A 16,747-nucleotide genomic window follows, 5' to 3' on the forward strand; every position below is an offset into this window, starting at 1 on the left:
GCAAATCTTCTTCTCTCTAATTTATAAAAACTTCTTTTTCACTGTTAAAAACGAATAAATAAATAAATTTATTATTTTCACAGGGCTGACTCTGAGCATCAATTTATTGAATGAGTCTCTGAGTTACTTCTTTGTCCCTGTATTGTCTGGGTCTATTACCCAAATTGCCCTCCGTATTTAATAATGTCAAACAAGACAAAGTTCCAATGGAGAAAGGCATCATTTTTTATTTTTATTTTTTTATAATTTGTGGTTGAAAAGGAAACTCAATTGTAGAAATTATTATCTTAATTGCATCATAATAGAAAAAAGTTTAAAATTAATTACGTAACTAGTTTTGAAATTAAACTAACTCAGAAATGCGTTTAGATAATTTTTTTAAATAAATATTTTAAATTTTAAATTTTAAATAAGTATAAATTAATTTTACTTTTTTTATCATTCCAATATTAGGACAGTATTATCAAGAGAGCTCTAACAATTTCTCCAAACAAATTTTAAACTCTTAATTATTATTGCATTGATAGTTTTAGGGTTAAAAGCAAATTCCACACCATATTATCGTTTAATGTTAAAATTTATCACTGCATTTTATTTTAATTAATATTTATTATTATATTTTGAGAAATATGATTAAATTTTTACACAACTTTTATATTATTAAATTTTACAACTAAACTTTGAATTTTACTAATTTTTATCACTAATCTTGATTTTGAATAAAATTTTACTAATTAATATTGATTTTGATAATTTGAAAATAAAATTAACAAGAAAGTATTAATTCAAATATTTTTATCACATATTTATATAATAAGGTACACAAAAGCTAAAATTGCGACAAGTGGCTCATTTATTATATAAATATATGATAAAATATTTATCTTTATTTATATAATAAATATTTAATTAAACGACAAGTTTTTTATTTAGATAAATATTTAATTAAATACAATAATTAGATAATGAATCCATTTTATTTAACTTAAATAATTATTTGTTATTTGTTATGAATATGTTATTAAATGGATATACATCAAAATCAAGATAAGTTTTGATGTACTTTAAATTCTAATAGTTATTTGAAGTAGATCTCTGTTTCATTTATACTTCTTATGCCTATAAATAGAGACTTTGGAGAAGTTTTGTAAATATTTCGATTTGATCAATAATCCTTATGTGGGTGATGATGATATTAAAGATCTTTATGTATATTTTACTATGATTTATTTATTATATCATGTTTATTATAATTGAACACTAATCATGAAAAACATGAATAGATAGATTTTGATTTGAAATCCATGCATGTTTGCTATGGTGATTATGAAATAAAGAATTTTGGGGACGTTTATAAGTTCATCCTAGTAAATCTATTGCATTCCCGAAATGAACATAAAAGAAAATACAAACCAATATTATTTCAATATTTGGTAGTATATTGGTAGTACAAAATTAGTCAAAAGCTCTAGAAGAGCTAATATATTAATATCTTGTGATAGTTAATCTATTGGTTTTAAAAGATATTCATAATGGATCTCATATTAAGATTGTGAATGAGGAAAAATTATATTTCATATGAATCAAAAGAGGATTGAATTATTGATTACTCTTATTATTAAATTAAATTGACTATGACTATATTTGCGATCTTCTTTTTTCATCATCCCCATTAAGGGATTGAAAGCAAAATATTTGACTGTGAAAGATCTACTTATGAGCAATAGAATATGGTAATTCTATCTCAAGCTCGTTATGGTTGGATGCATCTGAAGTTGCAAGTTTCTTTTTTAAACTGTGTGTATAACTCTACAATATTCAGAATAAGTTCTAAATTAAAATATTACGTGGAAAAATATTACTAATGAGAACTTGTAAGAAAGAAAACTTATGTATGAAAAGTCATTAGTTATGTAGATGTTGTACACCGAAAAATAAGATTCACTCTCAACGTTTGCTATTAATAATTTTTTTGGATATTTGGAAATTTTGACATATTCCCAAGCGAATATTGCATATAATTATTTGAAAATTATATTTATTGACTTAGTGGTGTTATAGTCTTCACATTGATTTAAAGAATTATCATTTATTGCTTGTTCTCAATGAAAATTAATTGTTAGAAACTCACTAGCTAAAGTTGAGATTTATTATTTATGCGCATAATGGTTTAGAGAAATTATTGATTGAACGCCTTTGGTTAATGTCTAAACCATTACTTATGAGAACTAAACTTCATATTTTAACATGAGATTATATTGATTTACGTGTTGTACATATAAGGCCAATAAGTTATAAATACTCCCAATTACAATTGGTTTTTAGTCAAGAGCTAAATATTTCTCATCTTTGAATTTTTGTACGTGTGTATACGTTCCAATTGCTCCACCACAACGCACAAAGATGAGTGAATCCTTAAAAAAAAGTTGAGAATATATATTAATTACAAGTCTCCTTATATTTTGAATGTATTGGAGATTCAATTATGACATGATCTATGATTACTTTTTTGATTCGATAGTTTTCCCGACATTAGGGAGAGAGAAATAATAACTTTTAATGAGTTAGGGGGAGAGTAATTTGAACCAGAAGTTTAACAAGGATAACTCATTACAAGTTCCAAATATGAAAATTCTCATAAAAGAAAATAATAATTCTAAATGGTCAAATAGTGAAGATGAGTGCTCCAGAAGAGACTGAAAACAAGACTAATAAGTAAAACTCCAGAAGAGATTCAGGTACCTGAAATTGAAGATTAAAATAGTGAAAATAAGAGATCTCGATAATTATGTCAAATTGAGAAAATGTCGAACCGATAATAAAAGTGGTCGACAATGGTTTTTTGCATGTAATATTCTTGCTGAAATGATGAAATAAAAGGAGGATCTTGAATAAATCTATTGAGAAATATAGATATGGAATAGATTGTTCAAAATAGAAAGACGCAAGTCAAGTACAATTAAATTTGTGGAGTTTTTGACTAGTAATCCAAACATCTAAAGGTATAAAGCCAGTGAGGGTGCAAATGAAGTAGTTTAGTAAAACAAAATAAAATATGAAATTTTTGCTAAGTCTTGACATTGATTATGAAAAGATATAATATTCTTTTGTGATGAATGCTATAACCTTTAGATATATTATTAAACTAACAAATCATAAAAGATTTAACTTGCGTCTAATGGTTGTTGTTACAACCTTTTATGAATCACTATTTTGTAAAGTTTATATTAAAATCCTTGAAGGATTTAGAATGTCGAAGCATATTGAAATTCTTGGGAAATTGTTAATTTATATGAATTGAAATAATTTGAACATATGTGGTAAATTTGACTTAGTGAATAATAGTTGAAGGGAATCATAAAGTGATCCAAAATACCTATTTGTACTTTTATAGAAGGATCATGATTAAAATTTGCTATGATTATTGTTGAAATTCCTGAAGAGATCAAAATATGTTTTTCTCAAAATTTCCCTCACTTGTGACTTTTAAAAGAATGATGATATAAATGCTTAGCAAATACATTCAAATAGTCATTTGAAAAACCGGTATTCAAGATTGAATACATAGAATATGAGAAAGTATGTGATGTTTTCGTGAGGGGAAGTAAATACGCGTTGTACTCTTTTTTCCCTTAACCAAAGTTTTTTTCCCATTAAGTTTTCTTGATAAGGTTTTTAATGAGGCAACATATTATGTGTATTATAGATATGTGTACTCTTTTTCCTTCACTAAATTTTTTTTTTCCCACAGGGTTTTTATCTTAGTAAGATTTTAACGAGACACATTATCTACCAATGGACATCTAAAGGGAATGTTATAAATATATTATTAAGTGTATGTCCATCAAGATCAAGATAAATTTTGATGTACTTTAAATTCTAATAGTAATTAAAAGTAGATCTCTACTTTATTTACACTTCTTATGCTTATAAATAGAAACTTTGAAGAAGCTTTGCAAATATTTCAATTTGATCAATAAAATACACTCTCTTTGCTCTCCCATTCTCTTTTATTCTTTACTTTTTGTCTCTTTATTTTATAACATTATTGAAATTATTATTTATTTTATATTTTGATTTTAACACAAGTTTTAAAATTAATTATCACATTTTTTAGAACAAAGTATTTTTTTAGAATGATGTAATTTATCTATTCATTACATTTTATCATTATTTTCAAATAACTTTGAAAATAATTATTATATAATTATATTATCCTAAATATTTAATTAGATAATCAGAGTTTTAAATATTTTATTAAATAAAAATTAATTAGATAATTTATCCATTTTATGTAACTTAAATATTTATTTATATATTATCTATTTTAAAATTTACTTTTAGCATAAACTGTTTTTAAAAAATAATTATCAAATTGTTAAAAGAACTATTTTTAAATCACGTAATTTATCTCTGTATTAGATTTATCATTATTTTAAAATAAATTTTAAAATAATTATTATATATTTATATTATCTTAAATAATATTATGCAAAAATAAATTTTAATAATCAAATATTTAAAATAATCTATTTAAATAATTAAATTTAAGATTTAAAGCCAAAGTTATATATATAATTAAATAATCAAATATATATTAAATTTTATTTGAAAATTTAAATTATCTATTAGGTTAGATTTTTTCAAATAATCAGATATATTTTAACTTTCCTTTTTTGTATGCAATTTCTATTTTTTTGTATTCATTTTTCATAATCTATTAGATTATATTTTTCAAAAAAATTTATCAATTTTATTTTGCAGGATTACGTGATTTATTCAAAATTTTATCAAATTTAAAATGTGTTCTCTTTTTACCTACTTATACCTTCCATTTTTCAAATTTGCTTTTATTGAGTCTTTTTTTTTTTGAATAAAGTCATTTTTCAAATATTTATTTAAATGGATAATTTTAAATTTTAAATTTTTGTTTATCTTAAACATAAAATTTTAAAATATTAACTTAATAGTTAAATTATAGGATCTTTTTCATATTAAAAATATTAGTGTGTATTAATTATTAAAATAAATTCTATTCAATATAATATAGATAATATTATCTATATTTTAAAAATTACTTATTTGTTAATTTAAAATTTTTAGAATTTTATTTTAAAATAAATAATTATTTAGATAAACAAATTTTAGAAATTTACTTTATCCTCTTAATTCACTTTAAATAAATATTTATTTATATATTATTTATATTATCTATAATTATTTTTCAATTAATATTACATTTATAAAGTTTCAACACTCTTATAAACACTTTTGGATATCAAATCAGATCAAAATACAACAAAATTTTAACTTAACATTGATTATTTTTGTACTTTTCTTTTATCATTTTTTCCGATAACTTTCATTGTAATATCTGTTGATAATGCAAAAGAAAAGGACAATCCCATATTGATTAGGTATAAACTTTTAAGAGGGTTTATATATAGATTTGTTCCTTTATTTCATCGAGTTAATGTAGCTAAAGGCCTAACATGCACACCATCCGACTTGATTTGTGTCTATGTTGAAAACAAAATGATTGATTATATTTAAGGCAAGAGTTGGATTTATATATGATCTATACTATTATAAATTCTACAAATTGTTTAGTAATATTCAAAAGTTTTTTTTGTATTTTAATTTATAATATAACTTGATAATATTTTTTTGAAATAAATAATTACTGCTCAAATCTGTAATCAAACTAAAAAAACCTAAAAATAAAATAAAATAAAAGAACCTAAACCCAAACATGGCCCAAATCAGATAGCCTTAACAAAATAAAAATCTAGATATTTAAAGCGAATATTCTAGAATCGGTCATTAAAGCACCGACCCATTGCCCAATCAAAAGAAGCTTGAGAAACCGTCTTCAGTCTTTTCTGTCATCTCTTTTCATTATGACGATTTCATTTCCAAGATATGCCAAAAGAAATCGGTCCGTTTCCTTTGCTATTCAAAGCCTTTCTTTCTTCATTCTTTCTCTCTGAAGACTTCTAATCTTCTTCACATCTCCCATCCAGCCGAGCTTGGTCCATGGCATAATCTGGAACTCCCCTATCCAGGTAAAACTCTTCTCCTCTTCTTAACGATTCTGTTGCTATGATATGAGCAAGACCATTTGCTGATCTAGGTGTATGTTGAAATCTGATATTATCAAGTCCAAATATTTCCTGTTGAATGTCATAAATATATACCCCCACCATAGATCTATCTTGACACTTTGATTTGCATTTCTTGACTATTGTGAGGGAGTCTCCTTCAAGAATCAAATGCCGCCATCCCCTCCTGATTCCCATTTGAACGACTTTTCGGCAGTAATCGCTTCAAGAAGAAAGGCGATGAAATATTAAAATGAATCTCTGAACATGAAAAAAGAATATTACCATCCGAATCTCTGGCCACAATACCCACGCCCGACTGATTCTTTCCTCTATCGAATGCGCCATCAAAGTTGATCTTCATGAAACTTGCCTGTGGGGACGACCATCTCTTTTTTCCTACGGTACGATTCAGATCTCTCTTCTCAAGACCATTAATCTCACTGATGTAGCTGTTTATAAGATTTGCAACTTCCGTTCCCTTTCTAATTTTACCTTCATGTATTCTTTTGTTTCTGTCTCCCCATATTGCCCAGAGTGCACAACAAAATACGCGACTTTGGTCAAGGCTGAGCTCCTCTATTGCCCAGGTAATCCACTGTACAAAATCCTCACATTGATTCCTTAAAATGCACTGAAACGATAATGTTCTCCATACCTCCCTTGTAACATGACAGTCACGAAATAAATGGTTCATTGTTTCAGCTCCTTCTCCACATCGGGGGCAGCTTGGATTTGCTACTAACTTCCAGTGCTGGAGATTCACCTTTGTAGGTAGATAATTCCAAGATATCTTCCATATTGTAACCTTAATTTTAGCTGGTAGATTCAGGCACCAAAGTTCTTTGTAAAAATTTCCATAGATGGTCTGTAAAGCATAAGCTCTAGGATTTTCAGTCAATTTTTGTAATAGTTGATAGGCGCTTCTGACCGTGAACTCACCCGACCGTTCGCCCCCCCAGATAAGAAAATCATCATGCGGTGTTTGTGCCAGAGGAATTCTGAGGATTCTAGCTGCGTCGTTTTCCAGGAAGGTACTAGAAATCAACTCTTTTTTCCAACTTCTGGTATTATTATCAATCAACTCATCAACTTTAACATCACGCATGGAATTAATATCTGATGATAATTTAAAATTAACAGAATCTGGAATCCAAGCATCGTTTATGAAAATATTAGTACCCGTCCCCACCCTCCAACAATGCCCTTTTATTAATAAGTCCTTTGCTGCCCAAATGCTTTTCCATACATACGAACTAGAATTTCCTAAACTGGAATTTAAGAAATTATCATTTGAGAAATACTTAGCTTTAAACACTTGCGTAACGAGCGCATTTTGATTGTTCATAATCCTCCACCCTTGCTTAGCCAATAAAGCAACATTGAACTGTGCCATATTCCGGAAGCCCATACCACCCTCCTCTTTAGGCCTACACATGAATTCCCATTGACACCAATGAATTCCTTTCTTTCCTTTTCCTTTCTGCCATCAAAATCTAGCAAATAAATTGTCAAACTCATCACAAAGCGATTTTGGTAATAGAAAACATGTCATAGCATAAGTAGGAATTGCCTGAAGAACTGATTTAATGAAAACCTCTCTACCCCCTTGAGATAAGAAGTGAGAACTCCAATTATCAATCCTTTGCTTTATTCTGTCTTTGAGATTCTGAAACGATTCTTTTTTCTTTCGGCCTACAATATTTGGCAATCCAAGATATTTTTCCATATTATTCGAACATCTTATTCCCAAATCAGCCGATAACCTGCCTTTATCCCCCTCCTTCAAATTTGAGCTAAAAAAGATCATAGATTTATTAAAGTTAACGCATTGACCAGAACAAGCCTCATATTTTTTCAAAATAGCTTTGAGGTTCCTTAAACTACTTTCGGTGGCTTCACCAAACAAAATGCAATCGTCTACAAATAACAAGTGCGATATTATCGGGCCTCTTCTGCTGGCTCTCACCCCTTTAATCAACCCCTCTTCTGTAGCATTCCTGATTAAGGACGATAAACCTTCACTGCAAATAAGAAAAAGAAAAGGGCTAAGTGGGTCACCCTGTCGGAGTCCTCTGGTTGGTTCAAAGACTCTACCATTCCTCCCATTTGTAGTTACAACATAAGAGACTGTAGAAATACATCTCATTATTAATACCACCCATTCCTTCGCAAATCCCATTTGTATCATAACTTCCTTCAAGAAAGCCCATTCCACCCTGTCGTAAGCTTTATTGCCATAAAACCGTTCTTCCCCTTACGTTTTTTTTGAAGTGTATGCAGAATTTCATAAGCAATCAAAACATTATCCGAAATTAGCCTCCCCAGGACAAATGCACTTTGAGCACTATCAATGCATCTTCCAATGACCTCCTGAAGACGATTGGCAATAGCTTTAGCAATAATTTTATAAAGAACTGTACATAGACTAATTGGTCTAAAATCAGCAAGGTTTGTAGGATTGGACTTCTTCGGAATAAGGGTGATCTTAGTTACGTTTAACCCTTTCACATCTTTTCCATTATTTAAAACTTCTAAATAGAAATTCCCAATATCTTCTCCCACTATATCCCAGTATTTTTGAAAGAATAGAGCCGGGAAACCATCATAACCTGGAGCTTTTGTTGAACCCATTCCCTTTACTGCAATGTAAATCTCCTCTATCGTAATCTTTTTCAAGAGGATTTCATTTATATCCGAAGAGATGCAATTCTGAATACCTGTTAGAAGATGAGAAGGATCTCCAACGCCTGTAGTCGAGAAAAGCTTTTGAAAATACTGCGTTGCCATCTCATTAATTTCTAACTCCTCAGTAATTCCTTTCCCATCATCACTATCAAGCCTACTGATTGTATTAATTCTTCTCCGCATTGATGCATATTTATGAAAAAATGCTGTGTTCTTATCCCCTAACTTTAGCCAATTAGCTCGTGCTCTCTGTTCCCAATACATCTCCTCCTTTTCGATTTCCATGCTCAAATGGATTCTTTTATCAATCATCTGGTTCATAACATCTTCATCAAGTTCCTTCTTCATTAAGTCTTCAAGCTCTTTTGAAATTCTTTCCGTCATTCCCTTTCACTGCTTCTTAATGGATTTAGCCCATTTCAATAAACTAATCTGCAAGTTCTCAAGCTTTTTCAAAACCGATCCATTTGGAGACTTCCAGGCTTCCCGAATTTCTTCTTCTATTGACTCCTCTATAGTCCACCAAGCTTCAAATTTAAAGCTAGGGACTATCTTGAATCTATTTAAATTAAATGTGCTTATTAGCAAAGGACAATGATCTGAAAGGGTAGACGTCAGATGATTAATATTGCCCGTTGGAAATAATTCCATCCATTTTTCATTCGCAACACCCCTATCCAATCTTTCTCGTATATTCGTCTCTGGTAAATTCCCTCTTTCCCATGTATACCATACTCCTGAATATCCCAAGTCTGAAAGGTGACATTCTTGTAGAGTTTCCCGAAACGCTGCCATCTTCCTTTCCTCCCTCGGTTGACCTCCATTTTTTTCAAAAGAATAAGCTATTTCATTGAAATCTCCACTCACTAACCAAGGATACTCTTGCTCCTGTCCCAAGGTCTTTAGTAAATCCCATGAAGCATTTTTGTTTTGTGAGTAGGGAGAGCCATAAAACCCTGTGAATCTCCAATCTTCATGAGCACCCTCTCCTTTAACTAGCACATCAATATGACTTATTGACAAAGATCTAAGGTGAATCTGAACCTCCTCCCGCCATGCTAAACAAATCCCACCTCGCGTACCAACAGCTCCTACTTCAAGTCCATTCGTGAAGCCACACCTTCTTCTAATTGCTTCCATACGTTTTTCACTTACTTTAGTCTCCATTAAGAAGACTAATTGAGGATTATTTTGCTTCAGTAAAAACCGAAGCTTCCTTACTGCCCGTGGACTCCCCAATCCACGGACATTCCAGCATATGATTTTTATTGCACTCGGTCGGCTTGCCCATTGGCAGCCGCCGATCCTGTCTGGTTGGAAAATTCCATTTGTAAATTGGTTTCATCCTTCGTAGCTAGATCCTGTTCAACATGTCTCGCCCTTTTTGGATTCTCTTCCTGAATCTCCTTTACCCCATATTCATCTTGCACTAACTCTGCCAATTTCCTTTTTTGCAATTTACGATCAGCCTCATGGTTCTCTTTCCCTCCCACTATTTTCATTCTTTTCCAACTAGCTTTCCTGGCTAAGACCGGATTAATGACGAGACTATCTACAGTATCTCCTTCATTGATACCTACTTCCTTGTGTGATTCAAGATTTGCAACAACTAATGCCAAACAAGTATAATCTTGGATCCCTCTCACTAAACCACTACTTTGCTCCCTGTACTGATATTCTTCCTGATCCTTTGTAATGCCTCCAACATAAGAGCATTGTGATTGTGATTTTTTCAATAAAGCATTAAACTTTAAACTCTCCCTTCCCACTAACGTTGATTCTGCTTTTAATGCTAAAGAAAAAGGTGGATCCATTTTAATTCTGTTTTTCTCTGCAGGAGTGAATTCTGAGCAATCGTGGATACCATGCCCCAACTTGCCACATACAAAACAGTAAGTCGGCAACTTTTCATACTTAAAGGGAATCCAAGATTTATTCCCACTTCCTATTGAAACAAAAATACCCCTACGAAGAGGTTTCTGAACATTTAACAGCACTCTAAGCCGACAAAATTCACCAAGAATTTCAGATCTAATTACCCCTCCGAAAGTGACTCCTATAGCATGCAAAAGATATTTTTTGTCAAACTCTGGTAGACACGGCCCAATTTTAATCCAAAACGGTGATGAGACAAGTCGAATTTGATCTCTTAGCATTGACTTATTCAACCGATCGAACAGGATTAATTGCTTCCTAAACAACCATGGTTGGCCTTCCAGAACAGTCTTTAAATCCTCTTCTAATTCAAACACAATCAAAAAGAGATTTTGTCCAGCAACTTGAATCACAAACTTCTTCTTTGTCTTCCAAATACTCCTCATCTGTGCTTTGAAACTATCTTGATTGTAGGGTTTCTTTGTCCATACGGAACAAATCAAAGAGAAATTGCTACTTGGCTCCACCATCGAACTTTTAACCGAAAGTTGAATAAGCTCTTCTGTTAATAGGGCAATATCATCTCCCCCAAACCCATCGTTACCACCACTCTCCATTATCCCAAGCCGCAGCAGCCACTGTTTTCGCTAGGATACCAAGGATAGCACTCTTGGTTTCTAGGGTTTTTCTTAGTAAGAGGATATTTTGAAATGGTATATGCTATTTTGGTATATAACTTGATAATAATTAATTGCTCTAATAAAGTGACCATACTCTTACAACATTTTTAAAAGTTAGGTTTTTACTATCATTAGGCTATTTACATTTAGCACAATCTTATTTACTTTCATATTATTGAGAAATCCACTACTTTTTTTTTCATAATCACTCTATTTAATTTTAAAGCAAATTAAATACACCTTTTAAAAGGTTGATATGAAAACAATAAGAATAACAATGAAAAGATTGGATTTTTGTATAATTGACTTTGCAAACTTGTTTCTTGTCTTTAATATGGAGCCCTTGACTTGAATTTAAGTCTTCTAACTATCTTGGAGACATTAGAAATGAATTAGAGCCATTGCAACAATAAATTTGAGCACTAATTGCATTTTGTAGGCAAGTTGTACCTTGTATGGTAGAAGTCTTTAAAAAGTGACCATCGGAACCCATTCTATCCCTACAACTGTGTTTGCATTGGTAGAAGTTTGAGGGTTTCAAGAGGGAGAGACTGGTAATGATACAATTGATCAATTGTATATATAGAAGGTGCAGGGGAATCCAAGGTAGCTCACTATCTACCTTGTTTCAGTAGAAATCTACCTATGTATCGCTAAAAGTCAAAGTACTTTTAAGAAATCAACTGATGAAATATATTTAATGACAAGTTTGATCATTTTATAATTTCGTAAGCACTTAAAAATAATTTAATAACATTTTATCATTTAATCACAAATTTTACTAAGTGAGAGTTTAATTTGACTTTGTTATATCAAAACATTTGAAAAACAAATTTAACAATCACTCCTTTTTATATAAAAATTTGTTAACTCCCTCACCTCAAATATTATTTTTAAGTTGAGCTCCTCGTTTAAAAATAATTGATGAAAACATTATTATTTTCAACTTTCATAATGAAAACATTTTTAAAGATTAGTTGAAAAAATTTAGTTTTCAAACCATAATATAAAAAAAACTCTTTTCTTGTAGAAATAAAATGCACTTTTGCAAAGAAAATTTATTTTCTTCATTTGTTATATCAAAAAGCCATAAATCAGAACATTTGAAAAGAACGAGTAAGATATTAGTACAAAGAGAAGAACAATAGAGGAGTAGATAAATAAGACAATAATAGGAAGTAAACGCATAATTAAAGAGAAACTAAATATTAACAAAGACTAGTAGAAAATAAAAAAACATGGTATCATGAAACAAACATAATAGTAGCCACAAGAAATCCAAAAAGAATATCCAAAGTAGCATAACATCTAAAGCATAGCACCCTAGCAAAGTATCAAACAAACTAAACCTACAATCATAAGAGTGTCAAGCAAAGAAACAACTTAAGCGTTCGAAGCTGATGGGAAGGAAGAGGAAAGATTTTCTACTTGCTCATCCAAGATGTTGCACTGATCATTAACATGGGTTGTTAAAACATCAAATCGAGCATCAACATGCAAGGGCAGACCATGAATAACAACAAGAATAGAAAGGGTGTAAGGTGATGGTGGAGGTGCCAAAGCGGGAATATCCGTAGCTGGTGGTTAAGTTACGTCTTCTTATGGAGCGCTTTCCCTTTGTGGACCAGCAACGACTTCCTAAGTGCGTTGTGGATTCCTAGACTATACCCCACCGGTTTTAGCCCATCCACAAATTTGAGCAGTCGACACATCGAGGATAAAAGTAATGGCTCAATCGGGGTCAACATTAACTTTCAACTTAAGAGAACAAAAGAGATGGGAAAGAAAGATGCTATACTTGAGCATTGTGTTACTAGACATCGATCGATGGACCATTTCAACAATGTTGAGGAAAATGATAGAGGAAAGGTTACGACGCTGGTTGGTACGAACACAATGAAGCATCCAATAGTCAGAATTTCTAAGACTGAAATGTTTGTTTGTAGGAGCCATTATCCAAGTGAAAATAAGATGGAGGATCCTAACATGTAATGGTAGGTGACTGACATAGTTATGAGGGATTACAAGATCATGATGAAATAGATTGTGGGGGTTACCATCACCCTAGTTGGGAATACAGAGGTGTTCCGCAAGGATAGAGGGAGAAACTTCAACCTCTTCTCCCATAACATATGAGGTGATGAGGCGATGGTTTGACCATTGGAGCCATAGTCAAATTTAGCATTGGAGTAAAAGGCACGAACTAAGTTTTCATAACAAACACCCCTAAGTTGAAGACAATGTAACCAACCCCAATCATGAAGGCGGTCAAGGTACTCGAATTCTGGTTGGTCGGTTACAAAGTAAAAGTCGAGAGGGCAAGAGATTTGGACATTACGAGTTCCAAAGTATGTGTTGAATCTTTCGAGGGCATTGTCAGTTTTAAAGCAATTGGTAAGGGCAGCGGGATGGTTTTAGTAGAGGATGCACCTCTAGCAGGTTTCTTAGAGGGTCGCCTATGGGGAGTACGAGGAAACATGGTTAACTAAAGAAAAAAAGGAAGGGTAAACTTAAGCTACGTGCAAAAAGAGAACATATACAAGCATTTTTTATCCCCAATGGCAGGAGTGTAAACTGAATTTCGAAAATTATGCAAAATGATGAATGACGTATAACCAATTTAAGGAAGTGTAAGAGAAATTTTAAATGTAACTATATCATAGAGGTGTATATTAAAAGTATATATGTATAAGTACATAATAGATATATATACAGTTTTTCCCTACCCTACCCGTCATCCTCTTTTCTCTTTATCCTCTCCCTCAATTTTCCTTCTTTTCCCTTCACCGTGTCTCCCATCTACCCTTTCTTCTTGCCACCCTATTGTTTAAGCTTTGATTTTTGTTTTTCCACCTACCTTGCTGATCGTTTTACCCTCCTTAATTAGCCTTATTTGCTACCCTAAGTCACCTTAAAGCCGCCCCTATCAGTCTCTTTTATTGCTCAATTGTCGCCCCTCTCCATTGTTGAAGTAGTGCCAGTAAGTCCTTTTCTCCTTTCCTTTTTAGTTCTATTGAGTGCCGATTTTTTTCTGTTGTTTTTACAGCCAATAAGTCCTCGTTTCAGCTCTAAGAATTCATCTTTATGGCTGACAAAGATTCCCTCTTGTCTCGCCCTGTTCTGCATTTTTCTGTCGCCGTTTGTGGTGTTGCCGCCCTTTAAGACACCACCAGTTTGGACAGTCGTTCCCTTTTCAGTTACCACCCTTATATCAGTGTGCTTTTCGAGTTATTCTTTATTTATATCTGGTCTAAACGTTCTAAGTTGGCAAAGTAACCTAGGTGATCAATGGCTAACTCAGATCTCGGTAACGAGTAGTGCAAAATGTAGATTTGTGTGAGATCTCGCACTGTTTCGTTTTGTTGTTAAGTGATGCTATGGTCGAATACCCTAAGGCTTGGATATGGAATTTCGTTGCGGATTTTTGGGTATTTAATGTGATTTAGGTGCTGATTTGAACATCCCGGATCAACAATAAAACCAGATTTCATCCATGCCCTCGTTTCGTAGCAAATCAGTGCAAGTTGTTCAATCGAATTGAACCTAAAATTTTTGGCATGTAGCACTGATTTGGCCGATCCATTAAAGGGTGTTTCAAGGCTGGTTTTAATGGTAGTTAATGTGGTAGTTATTGTTATTTGGTGTTAGGTTCGATTAAGGAGTTAAATTTGGAACACAAACTTTTTCAGCTTAGTGCTGCGGATTTTTGATAATAAGGTGGGTTCTAACTTGTTAAAAAGTGCTAAAATTATGCTTTTAATGATTAAATTGATATTTAAGCTTTCTGGTCACCTTATTTAAATTTTTAAATAAGCAATAAAGGTGGCCGAATCAAGTACGATTTGAGCCTAACTAACTAGCATGAATACAAAACTAGTGTGGTTGACAAAATAATTGTATGCTAATATTTATACTTTTAATGATTAAATTGATATTTAAACTTGTTGGTTGGCTTATTTCAATTGTTAAATAAGCGATTTAAAGGTGGCCGAATTAGGTTAGTTTCGACCCTAACTAATTAGCATGAATACAAAACTAGTATAGTTGACCGAATAATTGTATGTTGATATTTGTGTGATTCAAAATGGTTGATTGGAATAGTAAATGCTGTTGGGTGTATGTATAGCAAGTGTTGATATGAAACGATATTTGAATGCCTGAATTCTAATCTTGAGTGAAATGCCATGAAATGTTTTGATTGAAAGTTAGTTATATGTGCATTGGAATGTTGCTTTAGTAGCATGATAAATTGTCATTGAAATGATTATAATGTTGAGACATGATAGAATGTCATCGAATTGAATGTGAAATCAAATGCATGATAAGTAATCCACTGATTTGAAATGAATGATATAATAAAAGCCTGTAAAACATGCCACTGAATTCAGATTAAACTGGAAGTATATTGTAACCCTAGAATTGGGGGTCCTATGTTAGGCGAGTAGCCCAAAGGAATTTGAGTAGCACAACCCTATCCGCCTAATTGACGCCTTTGGCATATACATATGGCGTTTAGTTCATAATAGAGTATAAGGTAAATAATGTTCTCTGAAGGGTGCAGATTTAACACCCTTAACTCGTATCCGTTGCCAGATTAGGGTTACGAAGCATTACCGTTCAAATGGAACATTAATACATTCATTTCATACATCATCGCAAACATAATATAAATACATTCAATCACATCCATAACGTCCCTTAATTGATCCCTTGAGGCCCTAAAAATACCTTAGAAACAATTCAGGACCAAATTGGAATCAATCGAAAAGTATAAGAAAAAGTTAGAAAAAATTGGATTGCAGGGGTCACACGGTCGTGTGCCTCACACGGCTGAGACACACGTCCGTGTCTCAGGCAGTGTAACAATCGAAATAGGGACACACGACCATGTCCCAGCCCGTGTCCTCACCCGTGTAACTTACTAAGTAAGGTCACATTGCCAAGTCACATGCCTGTGTGCCAGACCGTGTAATGCACGAAATAGCCCCATACACCCGTGTGCCAGGCTGTGTGCTAGGCTGTGTAACTGCCTGACTAGTGTGCATTAAAACCTATAGAGGACACACGACCATGTCGCCAGGCCATGTGTCACACACAGTTGAGTCACGCACCTGTGTCTCAGGCCGTGTGGACATGAAATTGGCCAAATTCAAGCCATTTCCAACACCAACTCATGCAACCACCTAAAAGCATTTTGTACACATAATCAAGACCATAAAACATAACCAAAACCTACATGAAATGACCAAATCAATAGTCCAAGATCATTCAACCATTATGCCATACAAGGCACCTCAAAAGCAAACATACAAACTTACCTAAACATGCATATATATCACTTCTTATTCATCAATCATATTTAACTCAATACCATCTCATATATACCAAAACTTGACCATTAGT

At 32.2% G+C, this 16,747-nt stretch overlaps 1 long non-coding RNA gene across 1 annotated transcript; it reads left to right on the forward strand.

The window, feature by feature from the left end:
* Nucleotides 1-14,037: 14,037 nt before the first annotated feature.
* LOC128035582 (uncharacterized) lies at nucleotides 14,038-15,112 on the forward strand. The gene is made up of 2 exons (XR_008192058.1): nucleotides 14,038-14,324; nucleotides 14,411-15,112. It is a non-coding gene; the product is annotated as an uncharacterized LOC128035582 (long non-coding RNA).
* Nucleotides 15,113-16,747: the final 1,635 nt, after the last annotated feature.

This window comes from Gossypium raimondii, chromosome 12, assembly GCF_025698545.1.
Source record: "Gossypium raimondii isolate GPD5lz chromosome 12, ASM2569854v1, whole genome shotgun sequence".
In the NCBI taxonomy this organism is placed as follows: Eukaryota; Viridiplantae; Streptophyta; class Magnoliopsida; order Malvales; family Malvaceae; genus Gossypium; species Gossypium raimondii.